The following is a 14,067-nucleotide window of genomic DNA, read 5'->3' on the forward strand; positions in this document are numbered from 1 at the left end:
AACTGTCCTTTCTAAACCTTTTAAACAACTTTTTAACTTGTTGAATCAATGATTTCTACTTTTCCTATATCTTAGGATAATCAAATAGAGGAGAACTTTCTTTTTAAAGAAGCATTTTAATCATTAAAAGAACAAGAACTAAGAGAATCTGGGTGCTGGAGGTTCACACTCTAATCCTAGCTACTCAAGAGGCTGAAAGCCAAAGAATCAAGGTTCACAGCCAGCCTGGGTAGAAAAGTCTATGAGAGTCCATCTCTAGTTAACCAGCAAAAATCCAGGCTGGAAGCAAGTGTAGCTCAAGTCGAGACTACCAACGTAGCAAGCAAGCTGATCTGAGAATAAATGCACTTAATTCAAGCCAACCAATCAATACCCTAAAGTGTTTCCCTAAATCATCTCGATTCATGTCCTGTTCTTTGATTCTCGCTGCAGCTAGAGCATGGGACTTCCTCTCAATGAAGGTTTCCCTCGCTTCTCTATTTTTACACCCTGGTTTTATTTTACAGAGGGGGTACTGCACCTTGTGAGGAGCAACGGGCAGCCTCAGAACATGATCCTCCTACCTTCATCGCTAATAGGCCGGAATCACCATGCTTGAATCTTGACCTGGACTTTTGATAATTACATTATACTTCTCAGTTTCCTAGAAATTAACTTTCAGCTTGAAATAGCATACTTACCTGCTAAAGGTTAAAAAACAACAACAACTTGACTTTCTAATGTATTTTAATATAGGTAGTTTAAAGCCAAATCTGTGTATTGCAAGAGAGAGGCATGTCTCTATAGTCTCTTTGATTCTATAGGCTCTGCATCCTCCCTCTTCTCCCCATTGCAAAGCTATTTATTGAAAAAACTAGGTTGTTCGGCTCGTAGAACTTCCCTGTCTGGATCTGAATGATGGCATCCCAATGGTATCACGCAACATGTTCTTTTTCTTTCCTTTCCTGTAAAATGGTGTGAGATCAGAAACGTGCTCCCATTGTTATTTGATTTCCTGACAAGCATGCTTCCCACACCATTCTATCAGCTTTCACAAGGAAGTGCATCATGTCTGCTTGTCTCTTTGAACAATCCCAGCATCCTTAGATCTTTTCATTCTTTGGGAAGGGGACAGTTGTATTCTCTCACTTCTATTATTATTGTTATTATTATCATTATTATTATTATTAATTATTGTTATTACTACCTGGTACCAGGACTTGAACTCAGTGCTTTGCACTCTTTCTCAGCTTCTTTGCTCACAGCTGGGTTCTACCATGTGAGTCACGGCTCCACTTCTGGTTTTTTTGCTGGTTAACTCGAGATAAGAGGCTCATGAATCTGTCTGCCTGGACTGGCTTCAAACCTGATCCTCAGATCTCAGCCTCTTGAGTAGCTAGGATTACAGGTGTGAGCCACCGGTACCTGACTTCTTATGTCTAATAATAACTATCCCACTGGGTTGGAAGTGCTGTTCCATTATAATTTGGGTTTGCACTTTCTTAATGACTAGTAATGTTGACCAGGTAAACATCTTTTAAAAAACAATGTCTATTTGAATCCTTTGTCAAATTCTAATCAAGTTATTTGATTTTATATTAATCTCCCTTATCACATATATGATTTGCAAACATTTTCTTCCATTCTTTATATTATCTTTTGGCTCTGTTATAATGTCCTGTGATATATAGAATTTTGATATTTTGATGATATCTAATTTTTTCTGTTTATTCCTTACGTTTTTGGTGTCATACTCAAGTAATCATTACCAAATCCAATTTCATGAAGTTTTTCCCCTAAGTTTTCTTTTAAGAATTTTACAGTTTTACCTCCTATAGTTTGATCTTTGATTCACATTTTAGTTAACTTTTGCATAGTGTATGAGGTAAAGATAAGTATATAACTTTTAAAGTTTAAAGGTAAGCATTTAAGAAAATAAGATATAAATTTATTCAGCAAAACTAATTCAATAAGATGGTAGTTATCTTACTGAAATTATATCTTTATGAAATGGAACCAATTCCATTATTTCCCCTGTTCTTTTTTTTCCCTCAATCCTCAGAGACTCCTATCTTAGAAAATCACATTGTTCTACCTTTTCCTCCTTAAGTTTTGCAATCGCCTTTGGTTGAATTGTCCTGGAAAATCCAAAATAGCCACTAGCTCAAAGGTCAACAATGACTCGTTTCCACAATGTTCTGGAAAACCTCAACCCTTGACAGAGTTAGTGGTGTCTGGCCTCTAGGCTACCAGGAAAATTTAGCTTCTCATTTGGTCCACGAGGAGGGACAGAAATGGATTCTGTAAGCCTTGTGTGCGAGTCATAGTGAATGATCAATAAAGCCTGCTTGGCGTTTGTGTGGCTGGTTTATTGACTATCGAATTCCTGGAACTGGACACATCGCATTAACTGGCTGCACGGGGGTTAGGGTCCGCCTTGGCCATCTCCCAGCTCAGAGAACGAGGGACTCTCTCCCCCATGCTTAAGCTACGTAGGGTAGATTCTAAGCAGAACACAGGGACGTTTTCTGCCAACCACCATCACATCGGCAAGCATGTGTGCCTCTTCCTGAACCCTTGATGGACTGCGCTGCTACATCACCCGATTATAATGATGGGGAAGATGAGTGCTAGTCAATACCCATTTTACCGATGGGAATACTAAGGCTTCATCATTATACTAAAATCTGGCCGGTCTCAAGACTTTTCTGTGAACCATGCTATGTAGTCATGTACCGCATAAAGATATCTGGGTTAACAGTGAACCATCTTTTGAGATTATAGTAGTCTCAGGGGTTATAAAAAGGATGAAGAATCACTATTGCCTAGTCACATTATAGCACTTTCCTTGGGTGTCCATGATATTTCTGAAATAAACAGTGCTCCTAAGCTGTCAGTCATAAAAGTAAAGCAGTTTTAATTACATACAGTAAACAACATCTGATAATAAAGGACTATGTCACTCATTCGTTTATTTACCATGTCACACATTTTACCATTCTTTAGAGGATGCTACTTTGCCTTATGAAACAACTCACTATACTACTGGGTGCCAGTGGCTCACATCTATAATCCTAGCGACTTAGGAGGCTAAGATCCGAGGGTCAGGGTTCAAAGCCAGCCCAAGCAGGAAAATCCATGGGATTCTTATCTCCAGTTAACCACCAAAAAGCAAGAAAGGGAGCTGTGGCTCAAGTGGTAGAGCACTAACCTGGAGTGAAATAGCTGAAGGACAGTACCCAGGCCCTGAGTTCAATCCCCAGTACCAACACGAATGTACATACATACATATGTATGTATATCTGTGTACATGTATGTATATGTACACACATATATGTATATAGTATATATGTGAACATATGTGGGCATAGAGATAAATGCCTACATATATATGTTAGTATACACACACACACACACACACACACACTAACAGCTCACAATAAAGTAATACAGCAGCAGCCCCACACATCTTGTGTTTACTACAACTCTGATTGCATCAAGGCCACGCCAAGAGGTTGCCCTCCACTATCTAGATCTGCAGAAGTACACGCCTGGGTTTTTGCACCACAGGAGTGTCTCAGGTCACACTTCTCACACTATGTCCCCATCCCAGAGCAGTGCCCCGCTGGGTCTCCGCAGCCCCTCAGACCCAGCACTCCTCCTCCAAGGTCATCCCATCATGTCACAAGGTCATTTTCCAAAGGCAAGGCATTCTCAGGTTACACTCCGTCCTTCTGTCTCAGCACTGATGAAGAAAACCAGGCGGATGGAAAAGTAGAGTCAGATCTTCACACACACACACACACACACACACACACACACACACACACACACACACCTCCTGCCTCTCTTCTCCACCCCTCTCAAGATATTCTTAGTGGTAGGAAATGGTGAGGATCAGAAATAAAAATTTTTTAAGAGAACTAGGATGTAGTTCAGTGGCGAAGCACTTGCCTAGCAAGTGCAATGTCCTGGGTTCGATCCTCAGTACCAAAATAGAAAGAACAACAAAAACCTCGGTTAACATAAGAAAAAATTCCAGAGCCCCTGTTCTCAAAGCCTTCCCAATTGACGTCTCTTAGCAGTCATTTCAAAAACAGGGAAGACCCAAGAAATGCCTTTGCGAAGCCTGCGTAGCCGGCTGATCCATTTCACTCCGAGTGCCCGAGGGCATTTCTGGTCCAGTTAGCTTCCCTGTGACTGTCCGTGTGCGCGCTGGATGTCTGAATGGACTGGTAGGTACCGCAGGTATATGAATCCCACAGCTCAGCATCTTCCTGGTGAACGATGCCCAACAATCTCTCCTCGCAAAGAAGAGCTGCTCCAGCAGCTTTGAAAGTCAGGCAATGTCTGTGCCTCCAGTCAGCTTTGAATTCGAAGCTCAGGGGCTGGAAGCCAGGGAAACCTGTTTTGGTGGTAGTGCTGGGGATTGAGTCAGGACTACACATTTACTAAGGCAGGGGCTTCACTATTTGAGCCCGGCCTGCAGCGGTTTACACACTGATCGTTTTTGAAGTATTGTTTCGTTGTATGCCCAGGTGTGCTTTCTCCTGTTGCTGGGAATTACAAGCCTGCGACCCTCTGTTCCATCTCTCATGAGCTCACTCAGCACCCACAGGTCGAGCACGGTACCATTGTCTTCCTGTCTATTTGTCATTAGGAGCTACAAGGTCTGTTTGCCATCACCACAGATCTCCATGGACAGTGGCCCCGAGGCCCATGCGGTTCTTGCTACCCATGCCAGGAACCACTTGTCTCTCTACTGAGGTGCTGCCTCCTGGCTTCTGTGGTGATGGACTTTGGTCATCCATGTCAATGCTGGGGGCCCGGTTCTATCATGATGTCTTCGACCACCAGTATGACCTCAGAGAGCAGTCGCCATTGAGCCTCAGCACAGGTCAGGGGCCCTTCCCTAACCACATCGGTGAAGGGTAGCCATTCTAGCAGTGCTTGGGGCAGGTCCAGGTGTCCGTACCAAGTTGTTCATGCCTGAGCCTGAGAAGCCTAGCTCTCTAGCAGCATGCTCGTCCCTACCCGAACTGCTCTTTCTGGCCCCACAATCTCCCTCACTATCCATTCCCACCCATTGCATACCCAATCCCTGTTGGGGTGCACAAGGCAAATGGTGGAGAACTGAAGTCAATGACTCTGCTCTTTCGGCTGCAGGGAATGTATTTCTCTGCACAGGACAACTGGTGTCATGACCCCACACACTGGGTTTAGAGCTATGAAGAAAGGTGGATGAGATCTTGGGGAAAATTCACATCAACTTGCAAGACCTCTGCCCAGGTAAGAGCAAAGATTTCGGGGTGGCCCTGATTGACTTGGCAAGAGGTAACCCAGCACACATCGTAGGGATGGGCAGTGAGTCACGGAAGGAAAGGAGACGCTAAAGGCGGATTCATGACAACTGCCACTTTGGGCAAACTGGATTCCATCATGTTGGGAACTCTAGAAGATGATATGGAAACTGCCCCAGGGTTGAGAACACGGGGCCATGGCCCCTCTAGCTCTCATTTAACTTAGGGAGGTGTTCTTCTGATGTGTCTCAAAGAAGCTGAGAAAAGAAAAACCCTCAAACAGAGCTGCAGAAGTGCTGAAAGATGGGGGCAGGTCAGTCACCCCATAAGCTAGAGTCTGCGTATTCATTTAACTAAGGCAAGACGTATGTCCTGGTTCAAACACACGTTAGCAAGCCAACACTGGGAGGTGGTGAAGGAAAGAATATCCACTGAAGATCTCTGGCGGTCAGGGAGCAAAATGAGCAAGGTTAAATGAGTTGTAAACCAGAAGAGGTAAACTATGATAGGGAAGCAATACTGAAAATATAGAGCAGTGTCTGAGGCTAAAGAGAGGCTACACTGGTGTCCCTGAGCATGAAGAAGGCCACATTGTGACAGAGAAAAGGGGGGAGCACTCAAGCGGGTATTATTCATCTCCCAGCATTCCCAAGGACCAGCATAGCTTGAAGAAGCTGGAGCCCTAGGCTCCATGCTTAATCACATCAGCCAAGCACATGACTCAAAGAGAGCCCGTTAGAAAAGAAACCTAAGGCCTTCATAGCACAGTTGGATAATCATCAAGGAATTCGAGCAAGCTAAGTCAAAAATTGGTTCTAAAATATTATATGAAGTTTGGTGATAGCTCATTTTTGGTGCTAGTGGGGTTTGAACTTAGGGCTATGCACATGCTAGGCAATACTGAGTCGTGCATCCAGCCATTTTTTTGCACTGGTTATTGTTTTATACAGGGTCTTGCTTCCTGACCAGGGGCATGCCGGGACTCTAATCTGCTTTTTTAGGCTTCTCATTGTAGCTTGGATGACAGGCTTGTGCTACCACATCCAATTTCTTCCGTTGAGATGGGGTATTGAGGACTTTTCTTCTTAGTCTCAGCTTCCCAGAAAGCTAGAGTGACAAATGCACATGACTTTTCCCAGCTATTAGTTGAGAAGGAATCTTTCAAATGTTTTGCAGAGGCTGGCCTGGAACTTGGATCCTTCCCTTCTCATCCTACCAAGTAGCTAGCACAGGGCTGATAGTTTCTATAATTCAAAGGGGAAACAGGTAGACAGTAGAGTCAGAGAAGCAATAATTAGGCAATAGGGGGAAATGTTCTCATTTAAATTAAGATGAATTGTATTTTGAAGATTAACCATGTTTGATAGAGGAAAACATTGCCTGAAAGTGTGTGTTTTTCAAGCCCACAGTTACAGTTATTCTTTTCAACAAACATGGTTCCCATTAAAACAGTGGCCCACAGCTCACTGTAATTTGTGAAGAGAAAACAATTTCCTGTTTTCCGCCTAATTCCTCTAAGTGGTTTCTAGTGGTTCCTTTGGGGGTGTCTCTTTTCAATAGCGTTGGAGGGAGGGGAGGACAAACTCTAGTTCACCCAGAGCCTGAGATTCCTTACCTCCACCTCCCAAACAGACATTGCAGTCCCTGGACAGATGGCCAGGGTTCTTTAATTGGCTTTTGTGAAAACAGTGGCATTTCAGATAGGCTCGGAGTAGACATCAAGACCCAGTAGACTTTTAAGAGACATAGTTATGCAATGACAATTGTAAGATTCATTTCAAAGAGTGTCCTGGGTGGGGTGGGGTTGGAAATAAGGGAAAGATAATTTCTTGGAACTTCGCCCAGGAGCAAAAAATGTTGGCTTACAAATCTGCCTGCTAATGGAGGCCAATTGGTCTTTATGATACCAGATGATAAAATAATGCAAATAGAAGTAACGTATTATTGACTATTTCCTTTGCACTATTCATTCACTATGCTTCCTTCACAAGAACCTGCCCATAAGCCAGGCATACCTAAGCCATTTTACCTGAGCTCTTAAGCGTCTCAATGGCCTCATTCATCTCGCTAGGAAATAGAGGACTCTTTCTGATTCCTGTCTGCCGGCTCTTGGCCTTTGCACCATGCTCTCTGCTGTACTTGATGGATGGACTCAGATGCTTTTGTCTATTGTGCTGTGGGAATACGGGCTTCCCACCTCTCACCCGTGAGATCCTTTTGCTCAAACCCATCAAGGCAGTACCCGGCCATACATGAGCAGGTGCCCATCCAAGCTCCCAAATCTTCTCGTTGTCCCTACACACAGGCTCCTTGAAGCAGCATGTGAGAGGTGACCAAATATGCTAGCTTGGCAAGAGTTCAATGGCCTTCACAATCTTCTTGTTGACCCTTCTGGCCCCTCCCTTCTGGCCATGTACCTCTTCCCAAAGGCCCCCTCTTCCCAGAACATACTGCAGAGCAAATAGGCATGGAATTTCCTATGAACACATGGGTTTTACTACTCTCTTCCTGCTTCAGGGACTCGGGATACATTTATATGGTTCTTGTAAATGCTAAAGATAAAGCATGGAATGCAGTTCTTGTCCCCTCCCACCCTTCCTCCAATTTTTAGTCCTCTTAATACAGGAATGAGCCAGACTCCACCCTGTATAACTGAATGTGCTACAGTGAATGTGAAAAATATCCAAACCTTCTTGCCAATACCCTCAGAAACTGAGCCTTTCCACAGGGAGGAGAGCATATTTTGCATTCTACATTTAGGGAAACAACATTTAAAAGAGGTAAGAAAAAGTTAAACAAAACATCTATTCTTGTTCAGAAGATTTGGATTTTGGTTTGGGGGTGCTTTGGGTCCTGGGGATGGAACTAAGGGCCTAGGGGCTGTCTCTGAGCTTTTTTGCTCAAGGCTAGTCCTCTACCACTGGACCACAGCTCCACCTTCAGCTTTTTCTCATGATTAATTTGGAATAAGAGTCTCAGAACTTCCTGCCCGGGCTGGCTTTGAACCATGATCTTCAGATCTCAACTTTCTGAGTAGCTAGGATTGCTGTCACAAGCCAGAGCCTGACAGCTCAGAGGGTTTTTGTTTTGCTTTGTTTTGTTTTGCAGTCCTGGGGCTTGAACTCAGGGCCTGAGCACTGTCCCTGGCTTCTTTTTGCTCAAGACTAGCACTCTACCACTTGAGCCACAGCACCACTTCTGGCTTTTTCTATCTATGTGGTACTGAGGAATCGAACCCAGAGCTTCATGCGTGCTAGGCAAGCACTCTATCACTAAGCCACATTCCCAGCCCCTGCTCAGAGGTTTAAAAATTAATAATAATCACAGTACCTTTAGGGCTGTGAGTGAAAATGTTATTGTGAGTTTGCCATTTGAATCCTCCTGGCTGTCCAGGCCTTATAATTATAGATAGATTTTGTTTCCTTCATACAGGAAAAAGAAAAAGGCTACAGTTGGAATCAAAACAAACATAGCCAAGGACAAGAAACGGAATGATCACATATTCACAGCGAGTGCTGATGGTGCAGGGCTGTGGGGTCTGGGCAGAGGGGGTCAGAGTTCAGTCATGGTGGGGGGGCCCTTCCTGTAGGAAACTGGAGTCCAGCTAGATGAGGAAGTGAGGCAGGGAAGTGTAAATGCGGCTTACAGACAGGGGAAGAAGCCGAGCGGAGACAGCAAGCCAGAGCCTGATGAAGCCATCACGAAGGAACAGGAGCCCCAAGGTCAGAGAGCTCAGGAGTCAGGAGGAGCGGAATGGGAAGAGGCTGGGAGAGTAGCAGCGGTTCCAACCCAGGTGACTCTAAAGCGATTGCTAAAGGCCACCAGAAGCAGAAGGCAGACGCGTGCCTCTACAAGAAGCTATCTCAGTATACATTGGAAATGATTTGAAGCAGTGCCTCCCAAGTATTTACCATAAACATTCATGAGCTGTGAAACAAAACTCAGAGCCAAACAAGTAAGAGGATAGACCTGGAAAGGAATCTGTGATGAGTCTGGAGTAAACGGTACCCATTGCAGTAGCACTTGGCAGGGTAGAGACACAGCGCAGTACACATTTCGTGTGGGATCGGCACAAGGTGACGGTGGGAAATGTCATTTGCAGAATGTGAGAGAAAGACGCTTCACTGGCAAATCAAACCTCCAGCATGGTTGGGTGAATCTGTATCCGAATGTGTGCATGTATGTGCACGGGAAACAGAAAGCAAGAGAGTGTGTGTTAGTCAGCTTTGTGGTGCTATGACAAAAATACTCCAGAAACTCAATATAAAGAAGACATACTGGGTCCTGGAGTGAAGCAAACCATTACTGCGGGGAGCAGCACATGGTTAAGCAAAAGTGCTCACGTCAAGGCCGTCAGGGGGGAAGGGATTAAAATATCGGACGCAAGAACAACCTCCCAATCACCGAACTTCCTGCCCCTAAGCTCTACATCCTAGAGCTTTCACTGCTTTTTATTCCTGGTCAGTCCTGGAATTTGAACTCAGGACTTGGGCACTGTAATGGAGCTCTTTTGCTTAAGGCTAGCACTCTACCACTTTGAGCCTTAGCTCCACTTCTGGTTCTCTGGTGGTGAATTGGAGAAAAGAGTCTCATGGACTTTCCTGCCTGAGTTGGCTTTGAACTGTGACCCTCTGATCTCCACCTTCTGAGTAGCTAGGATGATAGGCCTTCTAATCGCAGCACAGGCTGATGACTAGACCTTTAAAATGTGAGCCTTTGGGAAACATTTAAGATCCAATTGAATGAGAGGGAGGGGGTAGAGGAGAGAGAAGAGGAAAGTATAAAAAGAAAGCAAACATATAAAAAGAGGCAGGGACTCTGGAATTAGAGATCTAAAAAGTGAAGGCGCCTACCGGGTACCTGTAGCTCACGCCTCTCATCCTAGCTACTCAAGAAGCTGAGATCTGAAGACTGCAGTTCAAAACCAGCCCAGGCAAGAAAGTGCATGAGCCTCTTACCTCCAATTAACCACCAAAATGCCAGGAGGGGATCTGTGGCTCAAATGGCAGAACAACAGCCTGGAGCAAAAAAGCTCAGGGACAGTGCCCAGCCCTGAGTTCAAGTCCCAGCATAAGTACAATTTCCCAAGGAAGGAAGACATGGGAACATATCTGATGAAAGCAGTATTTCTAACACTAAGAAAAACTGTGACACTGTACACATTCTCTCTTTTGTAACCAAGTAGCACATTCCCTGAGTCTTCTGATCACTCTAATGCCCTGTAGACATGTCGCCGCTGTCGCCTGTTAGCCCAGCTCTGCTTGGACACTGCCTGCCAGTGCTTTTCCTTCCATCCCCGAGGGAGGCCGTCTCTCCGGCGGCTCCAGTGACTCACAATCTCGTGGCCACCCCTGAGGTTTCATTTGCTCACTTGATAGGAGAAAAATGTTTCCAAATGACTTGATCCTTTTACTCTCCAGGGTCTTCCTTCTAAGTGCTCCATCTTAATTCAATAAAAAAAAACCTTATCTGTGTTAATAAATGTCTGTGTCTGCTCCAGCCTTTGAGTTTGTTTTTCCTGGTGTGCACCTATCATCTGATAAATGGCTGCCTATGTCTGCCGGCCCCATCACGGTGCGTGGATGGGGTACCGGGGCCGAGTATGGGGAAAGAGGTTGTTCCCAGTGGTTGATACCCTGTCCCAGGAGCCCTGATTAAGTAAAACACAGCACAATTAGATTGGTCCACATAAATAAGACCAGAAGCACCTGTGCATGGCTACCTAGGGCTATAGGTTGACCTTAAGGAGAACACCAAGCTGGAGAATTCCGTATTCTCCAAGTGGCCTTGGCGTCAAAAGCAAAGAAGTAAATGTCTCTTCTTATTTACGTATCTGTAATTTGTCAGAAATCATAAGATATTTCAAATACCCAAGATCACAGATGTGAACATTTTGCCAATATTGCATCAAGTCCATCCATCTATCTAAAAAAATAAAATGCTATTGTATATGTGTGTGTATGACTAAAATCCATCACCAAATAGGGAACATTCTCTCCCCAGAGAAAGCTACTTATCTCAAAATCAACATGTGTGTGCTATTTTACTAAATATCTATAGTCTATGTGCCCTCATATGCTTTAAAACTTACATAAATAGCATTCATATCTTTTTTATCTGATGTCTAATACCAATATCGTGTTTTTGGGATTTCATCCGTTATTGCCACAAATGGTTATAGAGCACCCACAATAGGTACGTGTGTGTGTGTGTGTGTGTGTTCTCATGCATAGCTATGTACACATATATCTGTATATATAATAAACTGGGAGGTAGCATTGGAAGAAAGAAAAAAACAAATAACAGAAATACCTCTAGTGAGATGGACAATGAAAAAGGTAAATAAGTAAAACATATATCACCATCTATGAAAGGCATACAATAGCAGTGGTGTGTGCCTGAGAGAACACTTGAAGAATAAGCAGTAATAGTCACAATAGGTCAACATGTCTCCAACCCGAGCTTCACCCTGCCAGGGCAGAGCTGAGGCTCAAGTGGTAGAGTGCTAGCCTTGAGCAAAAAAGCTAAGGGACAGTGCTTAAGCCCTGAGTTCAAGCCCCAAGACCAGCACAAATTAGTTAATTAATTAATTAATTGTGGACTTACTGAGTGCATTGCACGATTTGCTTACGTCAGTTTTCTAGGTTTTATTATGATTACGTCTTTGGCCATTAATGATTTAGGAAAGTTTTCTTTTATCAATGTGAATTTCATTTTCTGGTGGTATTTTATTGTGATTATAATAAGCATATATTACGTAATTATTATACATGATAATATTGCTATACTATTCAAATCCACATTTTATTTTAGTTTTTTGTTTATTTCATCCTTAGTGATTAGAGAATTTTTGAATATTTCATTTTTACTCCCTTTATGTACATATACATGTATCTATACACACATGCATTATTATTATATGTTTTGATGTGTTTGGGGTATATATACATACAGTATTTCTTTAGTAAAATATAAAATCCTTAAAAGTTCATAATTCTTTTGTCTTGTGTAGAATTTTCCTTTGGTTATTACGTAACAAGCCTCTGAAGAGTGTTTTTTGGCTTACAGTACAGCCTATCTGTAATTAATACAGCAGTTTAATTCATATTTTTCCTTTACTGTGAACATGTCTATGTCATGTGTTCTAAGTATATTTCTATTTCTTGTAAATAGTGTGGAACTGGATTTTTAAGAATCCAGGCTCTGTCTAAGCCTCTGTATCGAAACAGGTGACAATGCACATTAAAATATATTACAACTACTAAGTTATTGGAACTTACATTTATTGCTCTCATTTTCCACTGTACTCATTCTCATCTGATAGACGCAAAACAGGAAGTCATTGCTAGCACATCTGCACCACAAGAAGTATTAAAGGAACTCCTCAGACAGAAGGAAAACGATGCCAGATGGCAGTTAAGCAGGCTGTAAAGGGTAAACATGGAAGACATATTCCTCCATGTTTTAAATTTCTTTAATTGATAATGAACTGACTAAAGGGAATGTAAAAAAAAATGATATATTGTATAGCTTATAGAATTTAGAAAAATATTAACATTAAAGGTTAAGGAAGGGAAATGGAAATGTATCGATGTAAAATTCTGACACTGTGCATGAAATAATTAATATTACTTGAAGATAAACAGTTATAAGTTCATGGTGTACTTGATAAACCTAGATCAACCACACATATATACACAAACACACTAAAAAAACACATCGCAACAAAGTAACACACATGATAAGCCAATAGTGAAAATGAAACAAAATTATTCAGTCCAAAAGAAGGCAGATGAAAAGAAAAGGTATTATGAAATAGATGGCAGAAACAGAAAATAGATGCCAAGATGAAATATTTAAGTCCAATGGCATAATCAAATACAAATATGGTGGTCTAAACATTGCATTTAAAAGATGGATATTTTCCTGTTGAGGGGCTGGGGATATGGCCTAGTGGCAAGAGTGCTTGCCTCGTATACATGAGGCCCTGGGTTCAATTCCCCAGCACCACATATACAGAAAATGGCCAGAAGTGGCGCTGTGGCTCAAGTGGCAGAGTGCTAGCCTTGAGCAAGAAGAAGCCAGGGACAGTGCTCAGGCCCTGAGTCCAAGCCCCAGGACTGGCCAAAAAAAAAAAAAAAAGATGGATATTTTCCTATTGAAAAAAGTGAGATACAACTTCATTCTTTCTACAGGAAACATACTTCATGTATAAAGGTAGTTTAAATACAAATGCATAGAAAATACATTCCATGCAAATGTCAATTAAAAGTGAACTGGAGTGGTTAGTTGGTTATCATCACACATAGTAGATTTCAGGAAAACATATGAGATAAACAATAAAGAGATTGATCATGAAATTGCAACAAAATACAAAGATACCAATTAGCAAGTCCCAATATATTTATAAGGATAGAAACCACACAGAATTCACTTTCTGGAACAGCAGGGTGAGCCATAGCTTAATTCCAGTTCCTCAAGATGCAAAGATAGAAAGATTATGACACAAAATCAACATGGTGATGCATGGACAAAAATCTCAAGAGCCTACAAGACATGTTGCTACATATAATAACATTTAATCAGGGTTGATGTTAAAGACTTGAAATAAAAATTGAAAAAAATATCATTTACAGTGGCATTAAAATATATGAACTACTTAGGAACAAATTAAACACAATGTTTACAAGACATGTGTACAAAAAAGATCAGAACATTTCCAAAAGAAATCAAAGGTATTCTAAATCAATGGAAAGATATACCATTTTCATGGATCGAAAGGCTCTGT

This window comes from Perognathus longimembris, chromosome 18, assembly GCF_023159225.1.
Source record: "Perognathus longimembris pacificus isolate PPM17 chromosome 18, ASM2315922v1, whole genome shotgun sequence".
Taxonomy (NCBI): domain Eukaryota; kingdom Metazoa; phylum Chordata; class Mammalia; order Rodentia; family Heteromyidae; genus Perognathus; species Perognathus longimembris.